The sequence below is a fragment of the Cyrtonyx montezumae genome, unplaced genomic scaffold (assembly GCF_038088225.1).
Source record: "Cyrtonyx montezumae isolate F1298 unplaced genomic scaffold, pur_monq_1.0 scaffold_6, whole genome shotgun sequence".
NCBI lineage: Eukaryota > Metazoa > Chordata > Aves > Galliformes > Odontophoridae > Cyrtonyx > Cyrtonyx montezumae.
Genome location: NW_027072067.1, coordinates 7,629,727 through 7,651,648, shown reverse-complemented (window position 1 = coordinate 7,651,648; position 21,922 = coordinate 7,629,727).

Below are 21,922 nucleotides of genomic sequence, written 5' to 3'. Positions count from 1 at the left end.
CTGCTGCAGCAAAAAACATGCAAAAAGTCCTCTCCTTCCCTTTGAAGGTGCCACTTTGAATTAATGAAGCTACAAGCTTAACTTGTGTGAGGTGGACCAGCCTTCCCATCCCTTACCCCAAATGATGCCTCTCATCAGGTGCATGATGCCTCTGCTGTTCTAGCTGAGATGCAAGGATGGAGGTGGCAGTTATGCTGAGTGCTGTTATTGCAGTGCATGCTCCTGGGTGCCAAGATGTACTATTAAGAACAAAGTAACTGAATGATAAATTGGGATCCATTGCAAAAGGAGACTCAGGAAGAAGCTCTGTATGATGATGGCTGTTTGGGCTGAGGAAAAGCGTTCTATATTCACATACTTCTGCAGTATGTGCTGTCTTCTCCAGTGATACTGGGAAATGGACTGAGAAGCAGCATGAGTCTAGGCTCAGACAGTTTTCTTGTGATACCCCTTACATATAATGATACATACATATATAAATATATATATATATAGTGTACCAGACACTAAATAATGCTTGGCTTAACGGCAGTCAGGTGTGTTTCCTTATCTGTTTTTTCTTTTTATATATATTTGTCACAGTATTTCTTGACTTTTTTCTAATATTTTTAATTTTCTTATCTCCTTTTTAGGGAGAACAAAGAATAAAAGTGTCCTTTTCTCCCTTACTTGCCTTCTGTTTTCCCCCTCCTTGGGTAGGACACATTTCAATAGGTTATCAGGTTCGTGCTCTGCTTTTCATGTCTCGGTTAATGCAAATATCCCTTTACCCAGCTGCCACAAAGCACTGAGCTGCAGCACTTAGTTAATATGTGGATACTGTCCATGCAGATTCACATAGGGCACTCAAAATCACCCATGAAATGCCTTGGAAAATTCATGGTTGCTAGAACTTCACTTTCCTTATCACCACCACAGTAATTCTTATTAGCTTGACTTCCTTTTGAACTACTTTCCTGAAAGCCTAAAAGCTGTGCATATTCATCACATTTATTTAATTAATAGTGTCCTCTCAGATGGAAGGCTTCAATAGCCAGCAGGTGACTTCCCATCAGAAGTGGACACTTTGCCAGCCCAAGTTGTGTGTCCCCACTCTATGCACACTTGAGGGTTTAGCTGAGGATAGATTTTCACAAAACATCTTTTTAAACTTGTGGCACAAAGTTTTTCATATTTTTTTTCTGCACTTTCAAGTGAGAATACAGATCTTAGAAATTATGAAACAAGAACTGAGCCCAGAATGGTGTGAAGCGGGTAATTATGTTTTGGAGCTATACTCATCTTTAACGCCAGCTAAAGATTTGTTTTTCAACTGTGCATTATCTGATTACCCAAGCATTTGTTGTTGTTTTGCAATTGTTTTCTTGTCTGTTTGTTTTTTATTTCCAGGTCTGCTGTTCTGGGACCAGATTGCATTCCTGGTGGCCTGTGAGACAGCCAGCTGATCAAGGTTTGTTTGTGGTCCACATTACACCCATAACTTCACTGAAATACTACTTAGTGTGGGGGAGGGTGCCCTAAGTTCAGTGTAAGGGTTATGTGACACTCCTTTGGCTGCAGCATGGCACTGTCGTGTGCTGACATCAGCTGCCAGACTGCTACAAGCCACTAATGACAACTTCCTTCCCTAATATCCGATTGTAAAGGCAGTAATAGATCCAAACTGGAGATCATATCTTGCTCACCAGATGAAAGGAAATCATTCTCCTCCAGATTGGCAGAGTTAAAATGGGAATGCCATTCCTGATTCACCACAGCTAAAGCTCATTTTATGATTCAACACTGGGGAGAATATCTGCAATTTTTTGTTTCTTCTCAGTAACCAAAAAAGGTTCCGTCTGGGAGATCACACTATCCATCCTTATGAGGTGCACCATATGTTTTAGTCTTTTTTAATTACTGTAGCTTTTACAATCTCAGATAAATGCCATACTTAGTGCTTTACTTTACAATTAATTCTCTCCTGCGGGGAGATTTTGTCTCTGTCTCTCATCATATGTGAAGTGTAAAGGAGAATTGCAAATTTACATTCTTATGGGCAAACAACGGCTCTGTTTGGAAAACAAACTTTAAACTACTATTACATCAAGATGCTTTTCAGCAAACACTGTGTTAATGCCACGTAACAACAAATGCTGGAGATGAAAGACATTCTCTTTACAGCATTGCGTTGCATAAGGCAAAGCTTTGGTTTATTTGAAGATAAAGGTCTACATAAATAAAAAAGACATCAGTTCGGGTCTCTGCTTGTTTCTAAGATAACCTGTATTGAGGGCTAAGCAAGAATTTACATCTCAAGGAGGATTCTGGTAACCAACGAAGAACTGATTCTGTTCACAGTTCTCTCCCACTCCTCAAACCCACATGCACTTTGCATGAAGTGCTTTGCATACAAATCTTCTTCTCAAAAAAAAAAAAAGAAAGAAAGAAAGAAAGAAATTACAGTAAATAACAGCTTGCAAGCTTAAATTTAGCCCCACCTAATCTTGTGCAGAGATGACTGAAGTTCTGCTGGGAAGCTTCTAAATGGCAGGCAGCACCTAGGTTCAGGGCTGGCACGTGGGGCCTGGTGCTGGGGCCTGCAGGCTGCCGAAATGTCACAGCTCCCTGTCAGACACAGGAAGAGATCCAGCACACATCTCAGGGCGAAATTCAACAGCAGTGTGCTGAGAGGTGAGCCATGACTGCAAATGGGTCCCACAGGCACCCACTGCCTGTAGGCTGGCTTCACCAGAACCCCATCCACACACAGGGCTTGAAAATAGGGGCAAACTGGGTCCTTCCCTGCTCCCCTGGTGGAAGAAGCTAGGGCAGGCTGGAATCCAGGTGGGCTCCAGGTTTTCTCTCTGCTATTCCTCGTGAAAGAGTGAACCCTGGGCCAGCTGTACCTTTTCTGGAAAAGCCCAGAGAACCAGCAGGTGACACACAAGCGAGTAGGGCTTTTCTGATGAGCTGCTGCCATAGCATCTTGGTAATACCAGCTTTCAGTTGACAGATTTTATCTTAAATATGCACGTATAGAGAGAGAAAAGTCCCTTTGCAATCCTTCGTTTTTGCATTCCTTTGAAGGTGCATGGCTTACTCTGGAGACCACCAGAATAGGATCTGCACACAGCTGAGAATCTGCCGTTGCTGCCTGAAAACTTCTTCAGAGCAACATTTCCCCAGAAACTGCACCACGTGGATAAGACAGACCCATCTGCTGCAGGTCAGACCTCACTGGAGAGACCTTTTTTTTCCTAATGGCTATAAAACTAACAGGCTGCATTTTCATTCTCTCTGGCATTGTTAAGGAGAAACAGGGATATCCCTAAATAGTTTACATCTGTGCTCTGAATCTTGAAGAAAACACCCAGCCAATTTTCAGGAGAGAAACTGGAGACAGCTGTGAAGGGGGTGTTGCTGCTGTCTGTCTTAAGGGGTCATATATTCCCTTCAGTAGTAACAGGAGAACTATATCCAAGGCAGTTGTGAGTTGGCCTTTGGTTGTGAGCTGACTAGTGCCACATAGTATTACAGTCTTGTTGTTTCCCTACACAGCAGCATTCATAAATTCAGTACAGAAATATGTGCTGTAAAAGGGATGCCTGTTGTATGGATTCAGCTCCAAACCTGTAGTTTCAGCTAAGAAGGAAAAAAGAAAAGGAAAAATCTCAGTTGGATTTTCCAGAGCAGGTAACTTTGGGGCTACTTAACCTTTAGCTGAGATGATTTTGTGTGAACTAAGTGCATTTATGCATGATGACATCTCCAAACAGTACTTGTGGGTCTCATGAGGTAGTTTTGCTAAGAACTTGGCTAGCTGTGTGTCTGTGCTGCCCAACAACAGCAAATATGTTTTCCTCAGTAGATGATAACTTTTGCGCGTTATTAGAGATGTATCATGGCAGAAGTCAGTACTCACTGGCTCACATGGCCTTCAGCTCTCCAAAACTGAATCATCATGCCTCCAGACTGATTCAAGATTTTATTAGCTCTCCACCTCATTCAGTTTTGTGTGTGAGGCCTTGGTCCTGGCTGGAGAAGAGATGTGGTCTATCAGCCCTTAGTGACAGTTGCCCATGTTCATACAGATGTCAAAATATTATTTTACTTATTGTTTTGGATCATTTGCACATTAAAGCAAGCTAGAAAATCAGTAATGATAATTGCATGCTAAATAAGGGCAGGGTTAGTTCTCAACACAGTGAGTTTATGTTAACATAATGCTTGTATTTTTGTGGAAAAAAGTGCTGAGGCTGTTAATAGAAAATAGCTTTGGGGAAAAGTAATGATGGCTTTGGTGATGCCCACCATTTCTTGGTGGGATCAGAAGACAGCAGTAAAACTAGCAGCCTGTACCATATCCATTTCTACATTTGTGGAAATGGTGAGCAGAGCCAGGTGGCATGATGCAGCTCTGCCAGCCTCAAGGCTAGATCCACTCCTGGAGCGGGGTAGACTAGAGCTGCTTTAATGATAACTGTTTGCAATTGCTACCAGAAGTTGTTATGTCAAGGAATTGCCTGTCATGCCCCTTCCAAAGAGTAGACAGCATCAGATAACATGTTCTGTGCAGTGTAGCGTTGTGCCAGCTGAGGGAACGGCCATCTGGGCAGGTTATTTGTATAGCAGGTTTTAGGAGCCCAGGGTGATATTAGGTTATAGACCTTGGTATCTTGGGCAGCATGGAAGCGTTTCTATTTGATTCACCCACTAGAGGAAAACCATAATATGCGTGAGGTAATTATAAGAGTTTACATACTTCTTTATCAGAGGAGACTATCCTGTATCTCTAAAATGCATAGTCCCCTCCTGTGCACATTTTCAGTGAGTCTCTGCTTGGGAAGGCTGAGCTGGAAAGCTCCCATCACAGCAGTGGTCTCTGTCCTTGTCTGGTGGGTCACAGTGGCTGGGATTACACCAGGCTCCTTGTGAAAATCTGGGTGCTGGTTGGAACAGGCTCCTGAGTCCAAGTCACGTATGAGGACTGAGCAATGCCTGATATGTGGAGCAGGTGAGACAAAGCAACAGCTCCACTAAAGTGAAGTGATGGAAAGTGCTCCTGGGATTTGAGATCCTGATGGAGGGTGAGGAACTGGGGAAGGCTTGAACACTGTTTCCCTCTGTATTTTTGAGCACTAAAGATGAAACAGTTTCATGTGTGATTCTGCTCAAATGTGAAGACCTGTATGTTGTTAGCAGTTTTCTGGAAACTTAAGAAGTGTGAAAAGGTGTTGAGCAACCCCATATAGGAAAGCATATAGGAAACTTGTGAAATGGTAATATGGTATTTCAGTGTAGTGAAATACAGTATATCAGATGGAATTATTGTTTTCTCTCAGGGGTAAGGATACAATCTTCCATGTACTGTTAATGATGTGTGTGATGGGGGGTGGGGGGGGAAGAATTTGTGATTGGGAATATTCAGGCCCACAATTAAACACTGAAAGAAAAATTATACTTTGGAAATAAGGGAATCTTATAGAGGCTGCTGCATGTGAAAAGCCCACAGATAACTAATGTGTACATGGGAGTTAACCATCGATTTTTCAAGAGCAGAAATGTGAGTGTATAAGAACCTTCCAGCAGGTCAGACTGTGCCATGGCAAGCACACATACTCTTATTTTTGGAAGGTTCTGTGGTGTGGGCAATGTACACATGGGCAAAGGCACTGTCTCCAGCAACAACAGCTCCTTCAAATAGTTAGGGGGTTCTGCAGCAGGAGATGTGTATGTGCTCATCTTGGAAGCAAATGGAAGAAATATTTATTTGAAGGTAGCCATACAAATATGAGTCCTCACACTGCTGAGAGCAGAAATGCTGTTACGAAGAGAAAAGCTCCTGGCTGCTGAAGTTGAAAAGGTAAAATTCAGTTGTTGGCAAATATATAAACTGAGTATGCAAGTAAAGGAATGACAGAAGATACTATTTACTTTAGGTTAAAAGCCTGGCAAGTCCTCACTTGTGCTGAAAGGGCAGGGGATTGAAAAAAGGCCCACACAAACTTGAGAGAAAGCTTAAAGTCAGCCACACTGTCTGCCTGCGGCTGGCTGCGTGCCCCTGCAGCCTCTCTAGTTTCATCCCTGACAGGTAAGCCATTCATCCCCCCACGGCACTGGCTGCTGCCCATCCCCTTGCTGCAGGGCTGCTGCTTGGAGCACAGAGCTGGGCAGCTGGGCAGCCCCACTCCTTCAGGAGAACCCCATATCCCTGCCCCCGTGCTCAGATCTTAACAGGACCAGGAGAGACGGTGATCTGGCATAGCCCAGCAGGAGCACTTTGCTGCCTGTTTCCATTGCTATCAGTCCCTCAGCTGGTTTTACTGCCTGTCCTTTGCTCAGTCTATGCTCTTTGGAAGACACTTTTTAATTCCTCCTGTGCTCTGAATTACTCTGGACTGTGCCACCTATTGCCACACAGTGCAGTGCCTACACAGCTTCACAGAGCATTTCAGCTCTGCTCACGGTTAGGCTGCCAGGCTTCTCCTCATTCACTTTCCTCTTGCAACCTGCAGCCATCTTGGCTTTCACACTGACTGCTTTCCTGCATCCTACCTACTGCTATATCCAGCAAGGCTGGGTGCAGTGCTGACAGATCTCTGCACCCACAGAGTCCTGCTGACGTTTGCAGGGCTGGATGTGGGTGCAGAAACCCACATCAAAAGAGCCCACACAGAAAGAGCCAGTGGGCTCTGGGTCCTAGCAGGGAACCTTCAATATCTGTAATGTTCTGCTGATATTTCAATACTGTTGTCCCCTCTTAATTTAAGAGTGTTTTTCAGAATCCAAATATGAAGCACCACTTGGAGAGTAACTGCACGTGATGCGGCATGTTAGCGGTCATTCTTATCTTGGATATTTGCTTTGTTTGGTTTACAACCTGCACGTAATTCAGTGCAGCAAATCTGAAGAGGATTTAAACAGTGGGCATTAGTCATCTCATCCACCACCAAAGGAGATAAAGCTTCATCTTTTTTAGTTCCATTACTTTCAAGGTCAATACTGAAACACATTCTGAAAAGGAAACAGGAGCTCATTGTTTCAATTTTATCCTCTATTTCTTCACTGTCAAAATGTTCAGGAGATCCTCTGAGAGGAATGAAGATTGCCAGGAGGAAATAGGAGAGGCCAACAGGGGTAACTGGGGAAAATGCAAATCTGCCTGCTCTCTGCGTGCCTGTACTGTCAGATTTAAGCCACTACTGCGTAATGAGAAATCAGTCCAAACTGAAGTATATCTGATGTGCTCAGCCAAGGTTTTATCGTGGATGATGAAAATGAAGGCATTGATCCTTGAAAGAGAGCATGCCATGCCTGCCTCTGCGGCCATGGTGCAGAGGAAGAGGCTGATCTTGGTGGAGTTTCTGTAGCGTTTGTAGTCCAAAAGTTTGTGGACCAGGTGATGTTTGCTGGTATTAGGGCGCTCCTTCAGAGAGGGGCTCTGCACTCTGGCACAGTAGCTGCAGACATGCTTTCTTCTGACAAGCTGCTAGCAGTGCCTGCAGTCGTGTCTGCCATGAGAGCTATGGCTTCTTTTCTGGATTTACTGGTGGTGAAGAAGTGTGAGAACAAGGAATAGCTTCAAGTCAGGTTCCAAGAGAAAGATTGTTTTCCTTTCTCTTCCAAAAAAGGAAAAGACCTTTTTTGTTTGGTTTATGTACAACTTCAAGACACAGACATTCATCTGAATGCTGCTTATAAGCACTCTTGGTTTATCAGTACATTAAATTAACAGCAAGACACTGCAGGGCACGTTTGCTCCTCACTCAAAGAATTATGCTTTGTTGTTCCATTTCACATGTGCAGCTTCCTCCAAGGGCACCGAATGGTTGTAACAGAGTTAAAGAGTTTGGCCATACAGCTGCAGAAAAAACAGCTTATGATAAACTGTTAGAGTAAGCAATTCTCACACCATGTTCACTCAGTACAGTGGGAATCCTCTCACAGAAGCCATTTCTTTAGCTCTCCACTGTAAGAGTTCAACCATGCAGGTCATGGCAAGACTTGGCAAGCCCCAGTGATAAAAATTTCCAGAACAGTATGAAGCTTTCTCCACTGGGATGTTCAGAGCAGACATACATTGGATTTGTTTGGATTGGGCTGGTCTTAATATGGCACAGTTTTCTTCTGAGTTGCAATGTGTTAGAATACTGATGCACTGATATTCTGTCTGCTTGAAGCTATCCCTATGTGACCTATACATTTATTGCATTTCCCAACTGCATGGTACAAGAAAAGGCATGCTGCTGAATGGCTGACTTAGGCCTAGTAGGCATTGTTTTTCTGTTGCTTAATGGCATCTTTCTGAATTCTAAAAAAGCTGTGGTTGGGTGAGAACGTGTGAGAAAATATCTTGGTCTGAGTCTGCCCACACTTGACAGTTTTTCAGCCCTGCTCTATGGCTGTTCAGATAGAGTAGTGCTGATTTACGGCTGGAATGGTATGGCCATGTGGAAGAGAGAGTCATGGAATAGGTGTGGCAAGATAGGTCCTACAGTGTACAGTGGCAAGAAAAAGGGATAGAGGATGCTGCTGGTGGGGTCCCCACTGGTCTCCAATTAGGGAATCATTGCTTATGGCTTTTTTGTGTGTACGTAAGCTCTGGGATTCTGAAATATCGCACCTAATGTCAGAGGAGAGAATTTCTCTGCTTTGGGGCTTTCATTTGGAAAAGCTCCATTTGCTAGTTATTGGGTCAAATTCTCTAGGCCCTACTATGCCACGTATAGAAACCTCTCTGTGCCCATCTTTCCTGCCTGCCTTGTGGAAGGAGAATACAACACCAGCTCTCTTTCGTTTGGTGCCCCGTGCAGAGCTCAGAGTTGCAGGATTGCTGAGGATGGACAAATGGAAGTCCAAAAGAACATTTTTCCTCCCTGAGTCAGACTTCCAAAGAGCTCGCTCAGCTTTCCAAAGCTAGTCCCTAAGTGGGTATGTGCTAATCCCACCCATGGCGAAGGCCGCCGTGTATCCTGCATGGATTCACACGGCCTGCCTTACCCTTTAGGCCCCAAAACATTGTTTTCTGTCAGCTTTCTTTCATTCAGAGATGATGGATATTTCCTTTTAGCTTCACTTTATTAACTCCTGCATGCAATAGTTCTTCAGTGTCACTTGAATACAAAGCAGAACATCTGAAAAGATCTGACGATGTTAGCAAAAATAATTACTCTATGTCTGAGCCATATTTTTACTCAGGCAGATGGAATGATGGCAATGCCTAAGGAAAGACCACAGCACGGGACTCCATCTTCCAGTTCAGGTTTCAGCTTGAGGCTCTGCATATGAATTCCCTGCATCTTCTCCCATCTAACTGCAAAAAATGTGTTTCCTCCTGGTGTCCTGCAGTGTAATACATTCACCTCTGGGTTCAGCAACGGCACTGGGTACGGTGTTGCACAAGTGGTGAGAAAGGCATTTAACTTCTGTCTTTAATGGGTCTGGCTAGCAGATCTCATGCTGCCTCTGCATGTGTTGGTAGAACAAAAGTGACTTACCACCAATGGGCATTTTCAGAGTGAGGAAATTTCATGCTGAAGTTCTGATGGAGCCAGGGGTGCTGCTCAGATCCCCCTCTTAGATCTGAGGAAAAATCTGTGGAAAATACTCATATTTTCCATGGGTATGAATCAGCCTGATGAAACATGTCAGTCCTAGACTATGTCTTGCTGAAACCATCATGGCTTTACAGCAATAGCTGCTGGAGAGATTTCAGGAGTCCCCTGTAATCCCCATTTTAGGCTATCACAGTCACAGGGTGGACTCCAGTGGACTTTTGTGGTCTTTCCCAAACCAGTGTGACTCGGATCCTGGGATGCAGTGCCTGCAGACGCGGGCTCCTCCCATCTCAGCCACAAACCTGCTGTGCAAAGTATGGATGAAACAGCTGACTCTGCTGCTTCCCATCTGCTCATGGCACAGCAGAGTGGCAGCAAGTGGCACTCATAGACTATCACCAGATGATCTAAGGAGGCTGTAAATGCCACCATCAGAGCAGCAGTGCTCACAGTGCATTTGTGCTGAGATGGAGAGAAATGCAAGTCCTCCAGCAAGTTATTCATCTGTTTGTTCTGCTTCCTTCTTCAGTCAGATGAAATTCAAAACTGTGTAGGATCATTTTTGGAGACTTGATTGTTTCCTCACAAAGTAAATAGCATTTTTCTCTTTAGCTAAAGTTGCACAACAGTTTTGTACAGTTGTGCTTGCCTTGAGGATGTCCAGCAGTGACTGGCAGCGACCCCCCACCCCATACACATTCCCACATTGCACAATAAGGCAGTCCCACTTTCCCAAGCTTTGGCTGTGTCAGAGGCAGGATACCACATTATTCAGAAATGGAAATTCTTACCCTGCTGCTTTTCCATAATTGTACACACATTTTGTCAGTGCAGATTTCAAACTTGCCTGTGAATGGGAGCTGCTGATGGCCAGAGGCAGCCCAAGTTTCTCCAATTGCTAGGTAAAGTTTTGTTTTTACTGTCACTGAGAGTGGGCTGGGCTGTGTTTGCTAGGAGAGGGGAGAGCATGCTGAGGCATTTCCCCTGCTGTGGCAGAGATAGGAAGAAGCGACCCAGCACTGCTGGAAGCCAGCAAAGCTGTTGCTCCTTCTTTGTCACCGGGAAAGCCAAAGCCGGCAGCCAGGCTGTGGATGCTCAGCTACACCCATCTGCTGCAGGCAGCTGTCTCTGCTACCTGTGCTGGGGCCAGGCTGCTGGGACAGAGCCCTTCCACTGACGGCTTAACTGGCAGCCTTGGTGAGGCACCGAGTGCTGGGTTTCTCTGTCCCTGCCTGGGTGGCAGAGTAGTGGGCGGTGAGGTCTGGATGTGTGGGGTTGTTTGGGCAGTTCCTTCTTCCCCTTAGTAAATGCTGGAGAAGATGGAGGAGCTCTGGGCTATAACAGCCTGTCTGGGTCTCCCCCTGCCGCCTGTCCCAGGGCATCACGTAGGAGCTCGTGCTCGGCCCTAGAGCCAGGCCAAGGGCTGGCGATGGCATGTGCTGCACAGGCAGAAGAGCGGGAGGGCTGAGCCTGGTGCGCCATGCACGGTGGGATGGGCTGCTTCAGGGAGCCCTGCAGGCACAGCCTTGCTGCCTGGCGAGGGTAAGGCACGTGGGTTATTCTTACGACCCTCCGAGGGATGCTTTCTCCATGATATAGTGCTGCAGTGACTTTGTTCTTCCCAAAGCGTAGTTTGCAATTTGTACCGGGATGGGTCTCTCTATGTAGTCTGTATTGTCATATAGATATGACAACTGAGCCCTCTGATTTGGCTCAAAATGCCCCAGATGCTCCCGTGGCAGGTTACTGCGAGGTACGAGAGGGTGGCTTAGATCTCAGTCAGCGGCAGTGGGACAGGACGGAAGTGAAAAGCGCTCCTTAGCACAATTTCGAAGCCGACTTTGATCGACTGAGCCGGCTTAACGTGGGCAAACCCAGGTGGCAAGGCACCTCTGCCCCCACGGCAGGCGCGGGGCTCGGCTTTCACTCCCCGCTCATTTTTCATTCCTTTTAATGGAAACCCAGGAAATGGGACGCGGACCCTTCTCCTCACGTGAGAGTTACAAAACAGCCTCCCTCATTGCTTTGGGGCTGCCCAGCCCCGCTCCGCGGGCTCCCCGGGCTGCGGCTGGCCGCGCTGCGGAGCGGCTCCGCTCCCGGGCGAGAGGGGCAGCCCCGCCGCAGCTTTCCGGCCCCTCCCTCCGCTTCCCGGGGTCCCCTCGCCCCTTCCCCGGCGCAGCGGAGCGGAGCAGCAGGGTAAGTGCTGCGCGGTGCCGGGCGGAGCGGAGCCGGCTGCAGCCCCTCGGAACTGGGGACGCGATCCAAAGCCGTTTCCTGGCTACCGGGACAAATATACAAATATTTCCTTATGCTGTTTCTCTTCTGTCCGTCTCTCTCTTTCTTGTTGTTGTTCTGAAAGCGGCAAATGGTCAAACAAACAAAAAAAGTTGCTGTAGATGTTTCGGAGCTGTTGCTTTATGGAAAACAACTCCCTGGGTGGAGGCGAGAGCAGCCTGCGGTTCGGTGGGAGTGTTTGCAAATCAGATGTCACTTGGAGGTAGGGGAAATCTGGCAGAGTTACCCTGTGAACGCGGTCTCCAAGCCGTGCAGTCTTGCTCGCCTCATGGAAGCTTAACGAAAACCAACGGGAAGTTTGCAAGGGAGAGCAGAAAATGCACGGGATAACTCAGAGAAGCGCTCCGTGCCTGGGCTGCTGCTGCTTCTGGATTCCCGAAGCGAGCCGTGCTGGGTGCGAGCGCGCACTGGCTGCCTCCTGAGGGGAGCGGAGCGTGGGTCTGTGTCAGCATTCGGGGGAGCAGTGTTGAAGGACTGGTGCACCAGCCAAACCCTGACGGTACAATCTTGAAACTTGAGCGAGAGCCAGCCAGCTCTCTGCCCTCACCTTACCGCTCTCCTGTTGCACAGAGCCTTGTGCTGGAGCCTGCCGTCCACTCTGAGCGGGGCTGAGGAGGTAGGGCTGGGCACACTTTGTGTCCCTTGAGCGTACTGGTGCCGTAGTGGCACTGGGATCTTCTTTGGTACCGACGGAAAAGGTGTTGTTACAGATGAGTTCTTGTTCCTTTACACCCAGAGGTGATGAGCAGAGAGGTGGTGTGTCAGTTCCTCTGGCTTTGTGATAGATCATCAGCACCTGAGTACACCTCCTTCTCATGGGAGGCTTTGTTAAAACAAAGGCATCCGTGCCCCTATGCTGGCTGGGGGAGGATATGGACACAGGTGATGGATATGGTTTTCCTTTTAGCTTGGATCAACAACAGTATAAGACACAGATCATGGCAAATGATTAGCAGGTATAAAAATATTTGAGCAAGATACAACTTTGTAGACAGAGATCACCTTTGTTACTGGGGTGGATGAAACTAATTTCAGTACAAAAGATTTTTCTTGGAGTGGCAGAATGGAGCCCATAGAGATCAAAGAAGACATAGCTATATTTTATTTTCTTTAACTGCTTATTTTCCCAAGGGTTATCAATTGGACCTGCAAAACTGCTTTGAAGACACAGCTACACTGGCATCATTAGAGCTGGTGTTGACATAAAAATGTCATCCAAAAATCACACCCTTAATTGGCATTAGTGTGTTGGCAAACTTTTTCCACTGGTGCTTGATCCTTCAACAGCCGTATTACTGTAACTGTATCATGCGTTGTGTCTCATGGGCAAAGGCTCTGAGAAGGATTTGTTGAATTCAGTGCGATGACTGAATTGTAGGATCATAGAGTGGTTTGGGTTGGAAGAGATGTTAAAGATCCCCCAGTTTCAATTCCACTTTCACCTTTTCCAGACAAGAATCCAGTGGCAAAGGAGCTGAGGCCTTCAGTCTCAGTAACATCTCAGTGATCCACTCTTGTGGATCTCCTGGTCTGGGACTACTGCAGTAAGATATTCTGCAGGCTGCACTGGGATGGAGAGTAGGCAGACACAAGCTTCTCTGTATTTAAATAGTAGGAAAAATGCTTTTTTCTTTAAATTCAAGTGTTTTCTTGAATGGAGACTTCCCTCACATTTTTCCTTCCTTCTGTTCATCCACCTCTCCGCTCACTTTAACACCTTTTCAGTTATATTAGGTGGTCATACATCAACATAGACTGACAAATTTATCTGATCTACGTGAAGCTGTCAGAAGCTATCTTTATTTGAATTTGTACCCTGACCCATGACCATGCTGGAGTCTGCACTGGAGTGCTTGCTGGCATAGCTTTATTCTGTGAGTGGGCAACACAAAGCCCTCCAGGCACCCCAGGCTGGCTTTTGGCTCTAATGGTAGATAGCTCAAGAGCAGCAGTCCAGGGAGACAGCATTTTCCCACCTGCTGTGGCTCTGGTTGGTATTCAACCCTGTTATTATGGTTTGTTTCTTAGTTTTTTAAATATTTCGTTTTACTGGATAGTTCCCCAACAACAGAAAGGGCAGTGCTGTGGCATTTCCACATGGCCAGAACTGCTCTAGTCCTGGGGATGCTCATTCCTCAGGATCTGCAAAAGCAGAGAGCAGCTTCATCTGAAATCCATACTGTGGCCTGCTTTCTCTCTGTGTTGGAAATCCTGCTTTTTGCACTTGATCTCTTAAGGTTTCTCGTTGCTGTAGTGTCCAGTATCTGCTCCCAGTTCTCAAAGCCTACATGGAGACTCTTGGGTGTGGAGAGTAACCTGATTGTCATCCTCATGCCCTTAGATTTTATATATTTTGTGAACCAATCTGAGCCTTGCCCTTCACAGCTGCTTTCTTTCTTTTACTCTGGGGCATGACAAATATTTACAGTGGTGGTTTCTTTCAAACTGTTACTTGGGAATTTTCCCATGCCTTGGAGTTTCTTCACCTGATCTGTGGGTAAAAGCTGAAATCTTAACTGCTTCTGGCAAAAGCAGAAGAGTCCTTTACATTATCTGGAGATTTCTGTGGTTGTTCAAAGACTTTACTGGGTACAAACTTTCCTACAGCTGCCTTCTGGTGTTTCAGCATCATATCCTGAGGGAGCTAGAGTGTGGCTAGCAGGCCCCAAAGTGTTTTGGAATTGCTTGATACTTTCCTGAGCCAGCAGCCTTGGAGAATGCTCCCACCTTTTCTGGAGGTGGCCATGGTCACAGGTGCCTTAAACTACCCAGTGAGAGGGCTGTGTCTGCTGGGATCTCCTCTTCCTCCCCTGTCCCAGGGCTGAACTGTACCAAAATGTTTTTCAAGTCATATGCAGATCCCAAGTGGCAGAAAGAACCTTGACTCTTAATTATTCTACTTCTTATCTCTTCTTAGAGGTACCAGCAGCCCATATGCTCAGAATAAGGCTCTGATAGAATTTTATGGTCTCACGTATTCCCTTTTGTTTAGCTTTTCCCCCCATTCTCTTGGGTTAGAAATTTGGATTTCCTGCCAGCTCATTGGCATAGTATTAACCTTCTTTTTGCTGGATGTGACGTGTTGCCTTTAATAACAGGGGCCTGAAGTTAATGTCCCAGGGGTCCTCTGCAGTTCGTGCTGATCAGGAGCTAAAAAAGTTTTATGAGGGGGGCTTTCCAAAGGCTGGCTTGTTTTTTCCTGCTTACATTGCTGCGGTCTTCCTTTAAGAGATCAAGCTGTTGAAACGATCATATATCCCACTTAAATATGAAATTGGTCTATGAAATTGCAGCTCTTTTGTGGCTCATTTGTGCTCCTTCTGAACGTGCATAGAGGGAGGTCAGCCCCTTTGAGTTACCTTTCAATTCTTACAAACCCAATATATTGTTCATGAAAATAAAGTTGTGCTAATTACATCAACTGTTCTGCTTTATGCGAGACATACATTCCTGTCTGACTTGCTTGCTAATGAGCGCTGTGGACTGAATCCAAACTCAGAGAGACGTTAGAGCGCTGTCATGATTCTCACATGCAGCTCGCCCTCATGTCCTTGTCCAGATGTGACCTCCAGGCTTCCTACAGTGGCCAGGAGATCTCACTGACATTTACTGCTGAGTGCACTAGATCCTGTGGCTTTCCTCGATGTGGTCTCATTTTTATGAATGAAGGCAGGCAATGACTGCTGAGCTGTCCAGGCTGGTGCCAGGAGCATGGGATTGTGAGACAGGGTGGAGGCACCGGGAGTAGTGCTCCCTGGTTGCACCGTGGGACAGCTGCATGCAGCTGCACTGCGTCTGTGGGGTGGGCAGGGCTCAGGGGACACTGGGGAGGGAAAGCCATGGAGAAGTGTAAGCAAAGTGGAAGTTTGAAAGCTGTTCCTTCTCACTTCAGAGACTTCTTCCATGCTGATCTTTGTAGGTTTTTATTTTCTTGGATCCTTAGAATGAAACTGCCTTCAGTTTAGTTCTTGTTTTTACTCTTGATGCTATTCAGTGAATAAACCTTGGAGACAAGGAGCTCATTTTTTCCTGTATCAGCAAAACATTCTAGTAACTGCTAACCCCTTACACCTGTACATGTCTGGTGAAAGAAGGGTCTTAGCCTGGTTTTGTCTAGACTGCTGATGGAAGGAGAGATGAAAAAGCAATTCCTGGGGCATGGATACATGACTTCTTTGGAAACAGAAAATATAACCAGCAAAAGTTATATCCCCAGCAGAGCTGGCGAGAGGGGTCTTCTGGGTGTTCTTAATCTACCTTGCTGCAAAGTCAGCCAGGTTAGCTCAAACCACCTTTGTTTTGACTTAAATAAGCTGAGTCTGCAGTAGTGCTGTGAATGTTCCCTCTGTCCTTCCTGCCAGACGTGTGGTGGGGGACTACCAGCCAGTTGCTGGTCCTCTGCCAGCTCCTGCTGCAGCCACGTCCAGGAGAGGCCATCTGTGTCCCCTGGGCTTCGCTTAAACCAGAGCTGAGCCATTTGCCCAGCATCATTTTAAAACGTTTGTCAGGCAAAATTAGCTTAAGATGTGCCCTACACACTCACATTCATGCTGTCCTTCACCTTCAGCTCGACATACCTCCCCAGGTCCTAGTTCAGGTCTCATTAGCAGTACTTTCTGGGAAATTTCACAGATCACCAGAGCTCTGTGGCAGTCATCGATGTGGGATCACTCCTTAAGGATGATGGTGTGGTGCAGACTGAATAGTTCTGTGTTTAATTTGCTGATTTATCTCACGATGGACAGGCCTGCTTAGTTACCCAATGATCTGTGAATCATTTAAGGTGATACTGGATATGCACACATGGAGAAGTTTGGAGGATGCCTATGAGATTTGAATTGCTGTTTGAATTAATGGTAATTTGTTGTGCATGTTTCTGTGACAATCCCACTCTTAAGTGTTTTATAAAAGTAACTTCTAGGACTTCTGCTTTTCCTTAATGGCTCACTGGCCTTTGGAGGCCAGGTTCCTTATATAAAGATGGGAGCTAGTGAAGTTCTGCTGGTATGAGGGATACTTTAGATACAAGAGAGACAGAATACATTTATAAACCTGAAGTGCTGCATAACCTGAGACTTTTTCACAGATGAATGCTACTTTAAATATACAACTGGAAAGGGGAAAAAAACCCACCACCAACAACAACTGAATGTTTCTGCCAGTGATGATTTTTTTTTAAGAATTAAAAGCAACTGTTTAAAAATGATTAATTATTGCAACATGTGAGCACAGTACGGTTTCATCCATTCACAGTAGTATTGCAAATGATTTAAAGTTGTTTGTTCAAGGTTTGCTCTTACTATGTCACTAGATGTCATGGATTTGTTCCAGCTGTCCTCCACACATGTATTGCTCATGATGGATTTTGCGTGAGATCAGACTGCCAGATTTTAGTTTTGATACCAAAACACAATTTTGTTTCAGTTTTAATACAGTTTTGCTTTGCAGAATATACTGCTGGCCTTTAATGGAGTTGGTAGAGAAGATGCTAGCTACTCTTGCGTTGAGGTTGGGCCTCGTTCCCACATCTGAAAACTTTTGAGCAAGCATGGGCATCTGAGTAGGGATCTTTCTGTCCCCTCTGAGCACGGCCACATCTCTCCTGGCAGCAGCTGTGCCTGCTCACTGCCTCCCATTGCTGCCACTGCCTCCTAGTAGGAGGCAGCAGCCTTCTATCTGCTGGCTGTGTTCTTCCAGTGAGTGCTGCCTAATTTGCTTTAGGCAAAATCAAGTGGATTATCTGAAGCCACTAATTAGACTATTGAAGATAATCCTGCTGGCTTTTGGGTTTGTCTTTTTTCTTCCTGAAGCGCAGTGGGGAGGACAATAAGAGCTGCTCAGCAGCCATGTGAGAAAGGAGCTGTGGGGCAGAGGGCCCTGCACCAGCACAGCTGCAGCTGAGGGACAGCGGGCACCATGTCCTCAGCAGAGGCTTCAGGAAGTCATCCATCTGTAGAGATCTTCTTGAGCTGCCAAGGCTCACCCCCTGGTTCTGCCATGTCTGTTGAGGCTTTTTTCCCCTCTGATTCAATTCTTGTTACTAGAACACTTACATCTGGTAGAATGTCATTTTTTTCCTATTTCCTTTTTTAGTTTCCTAAAGTAATCTAACTCAAGCGTGGAACTCTGTCAAATAATCAATATAATACACTGACTGATTATCTTGAAAGAGTATGATTAATGTATTAAACTTGGATGGCCACTTGGAAAGAATATAATCTGATACTGTAGAGAGCAGATTGATTTGAGGGAGTAGCATAGATGGATCCATGCGCTAAGAGGAACTGCAGCGTGCTCTGAAATACAGCAGCTTGCCTGTAGGGAAAACCAAAACTGCACTCTGCTCTCCGACACACTGTTTGGTTTTTGACATGGCTGCTTGCTCTCAGCCAGAAGGATATCCCCTGTGGAAAGTGTTTGAAATAATCTGTGGGCTTTTGTAAATGCACACATGAATAGTAAAAGTGCACGAGAAGAAATCTCTCTTTCTTCATCACGATTTTTGCATTTCTTCTTGAAATATCAATATAATACTCTCTTCCCTGGGGTACTGAATATTTAGGATGTGTAAAAGAACACGACTGTGCAATAACATCTCTTCAGTCTGGGCAAACAGGTAGCCTTTAGTGCATCACTGTTATTTTTACATTTAAACAAAAAGAGCTAAGATGTGGGTGATCAAAAAGGAAATTGACTGATAAACTTAAATTTACAAAAACCTATCCTCATTTAAACAGTGGAGGAAATAAACAGGCAGTTTATCACGAACCTGAAACATACCTCTAGACTAGACAGCATCACATTGAATTACAGTTCCTGGTTTTGCTGCTGTGGTCTGCTGTTGCCTGTCTCTGAGGGCTAGAAATGCCTTTTTGTTTCCTGCTTGTGCACTACTGGTTACTGTGATGTCCTAATGTGTAACTAAGGTTCCAGGTGCTGCTAAGTGGGATACATCTCTGCATTGGAAAAATCCACTCAAACAGGCAGCAAAGTGTGTGTCAGGCAAGCATGCGTGTGTTTTAAATAAAGCAGTCTCCACTGGGTTTAAAATGAAATGTTTCCATTTCTTTTTAAGCCTGCTTCTCTAAAACTCATTTAAAGAGACTAAATAATGTCTGCCATCGGTGACATCCTTACGTTTGGGCTCTTGCCCTCAGAGCACAGAGCCCATGACATTTGGGTTGGTCACCAGGATGGGGTGCAGGGTTGGGTGTTCCTGGCAAGCACTTGCACAGCGGTGTTTGTGTAAGAACGCTTACTCAGTTTTTCTAGCTTGTTTTCAATTAGATTTTTTCCTGATTTGTAAAATAGGTATGTCTCTTTCCCCTCTCAAAAAAAAACCAAACAAAAAACCTAATTTAAAATGCTTCCCCCCCCCCATCATATCCTGTTCTTACTCTGTAAATAGCATGGATTTTAAGTTGCAGAGTGACTGTGGTCCTTCTGACCTGCTTCCCCTCCCCTCCTCATTGACACTGATATTAGAACTATGGGAAAACTCAGAGTGCTGGCAAAATGGGTGGAAAATCAAACGTTAAATGTTTTGCTTGAACATTTTGTGGTTTCTCCTGAAATTCTTTGTCTGAAACAAAGGATGTTCTTTGTTCTTATCTGGGGGTGGGGGGTGGGTTTTATTTGAAAAAGATCTGCAGTGTCATTGTCAATCTCTAAAGTTTCTGCAGAAATGGATGAGTTCTCCACAAAGTTGTGTTCTTTGTTTGTTTTTCTCTTGTACCTGAAGCAGAGAAGGTCAGTTACAGACTGTCCAAGAAGTTGCCAGATGCGATGATGAAGAATTGTTTGTTGGCAGGTTCTTATAAATGCACTCAGAATCAAAATGTTAGTGATTTGGAAAAATCTTGAAATACAGTAATTTCACATGACCCGCTCTTGGAAGCTTCTAAGTTTTGCATTCTTTGCTCCAGCACAATTCCCACTGAAGAAATGCTTTAAAAAAAAAAAAAAAAAGAGAAAGCTTGTTTTAAAAATGTCTTTCCTTGTGCCCTTAGTACTGCATTAAGTTGTGTTTATATATCTTAGTCTTACCCTGATTTATGTGATCAGAACTAAGCTTTCATGGATTTGTCTGGAGTCTGGAAAGATAGGAACTGGGCCACCAGATACCATGATACCCCATGGGCTTGCAGGCGGTGGGTGTGCCGTGCTGTTCAGGGCTGTGCTGCCCTTTCCCCTGGCCATACCCTTTCCCTGACTGCCTCCACCTGCACATGTGAGGAGCAGTGATGGGCACACAGATGGGCAGGAGTCAGCAGCTGGAGCTGCAGCTGGAAAGGGATGTCTGTAGTCTGGTGTGCAGGAAGAGTAAAACCCTGGGAGGCAGCAGCAGGGGCATGGGGTGACCCACATATGGCACTGAGTGCACGCTGCTCAGAGCAGGCCTCAAAGGCACTCTCTGAGGCAGAAGAAAAATGGTGGCAGTGCGGATGCAAGGACCTTCCAGTGATGTATCTGCTGCCCGTCCCATCAGACATGGTTTACCAGGGTGCTGTCTTGTGTTGTTAAGCAGCTGCTAGTTGTCACAGAATATCCTTCTGTTATTTCATAATTACTGAGACACTTAATTGCCTGTTCATTAACTGCCTCAGAAAAAAATGATATTTGATTAATTGTCGTCTCAGCAAATTAGAGCCTGTTCTACAGACTAATGGAATGAAGCAGCAAAGAGCTGGCTGTCTGCAGCTAGCTGTGCCCTGCCCTGCCTCTGCAGTGCTCTCCACCCATCGCTGACCCTGGGGGCTTGGGATATATGGGAACTGGAGGGGCCACTGGCATCAGTCTGGGTTGTTCGTGGGGTGAGGACCTGAGAGTGCTGCCTATGGCACAGTGGAGATTATGCCAGTGCTTGGCAGAGGCACATGTGAACACAAATGCAGACAGATGGCAAAAGAAAGTGTCTTGGCCATAATTCCTAACCCTTGAGATCACTTCCTTTTTGTTATTTTTTGGTAAGCAATAGTCACTGTAACTGATTAAGATCAAATTTTCAAGCTGATTGAGATCTTGAATCCATCACTGAAGACTGCTTGTTTTTCTCTTAAACAGCCCAGTATCATATGTTATTTTTAACTTATACACATTCTGATTTCAAATGTAACTGATTTTAGTTATGTTATTCAACAGGGAAGATGGAACTGACACCTTTGTTGTAGAATAAACTGGTCTATCTAACAGTATCGGGTTTGAAGAAAGGAAAGCTGCAGATTTGTTATAGGAACATTAAAAATCCCACACGAGGTGATATTTACAGGTGTTAGTCACAAGGCTAAACATTTAAAAAGAAGATTCCTTGCATGACATTGTTTTGCTTTCTTCTGGCCAAAAGTTAAAGCTCCCTGAGAGCTTTTCTTCTTCTGAGCCATCTTTCTGTCTTAGATCCTTCCTTTTCCAAGATCCCTGATTGTTGCTTTCCTTTAATGTTTTTTAAGCACTCTTTCTCACTTGTTTGAATGCAGCTATAGCTTCTCCCTCCATCTGCCTAGGCTTGGCCAAGAAAATCAGTAGAAATCTCTCATTTCTTTGGCAAGCCCTTGCCTAGTGAGGCTGGATGCTCTTTCAACCTCCCAGTGTAATTTGATTTAGAAATGTTTGAAACTTTGACAGTGTTGACATTGGGATTACACAGAATTTGCTTTCAAGAAAGTTGGGGATTAGCACAGCCATTGACTGCTTGTGCTTTACCCTTTTCAAGTTCTAAACATTGAAGAAAAATCTACACCAGATTGGTGCCTTTGTAAACCACTTGGGTTTTAGGACCTGATGGTGTGGTTGGGTGTGGAGAAGTGGGAGTGATGAGACTCAAAAACTGTTCTGCCTCCTCTGTACCACACTACTTTATGTGTTTTCAGTTTCACCACTGTTTTTACTCTTCCTAGTGCAGAATTAGGGAAAAAGGCATTTCATCTTAAGCAGTGCAGGCTTGAAAATGATGAAGACTGTGAATATGGAAAAAAATAGATCAATGAAAATAGAAGAACATTAACAAGAGAATTAATAGAAAAAGGTTTTGAGGATGTTTTGATTTTTTTATTTTTATTTTTTTGCATGTGTGTGTGTCTGTTTGTGGTGGA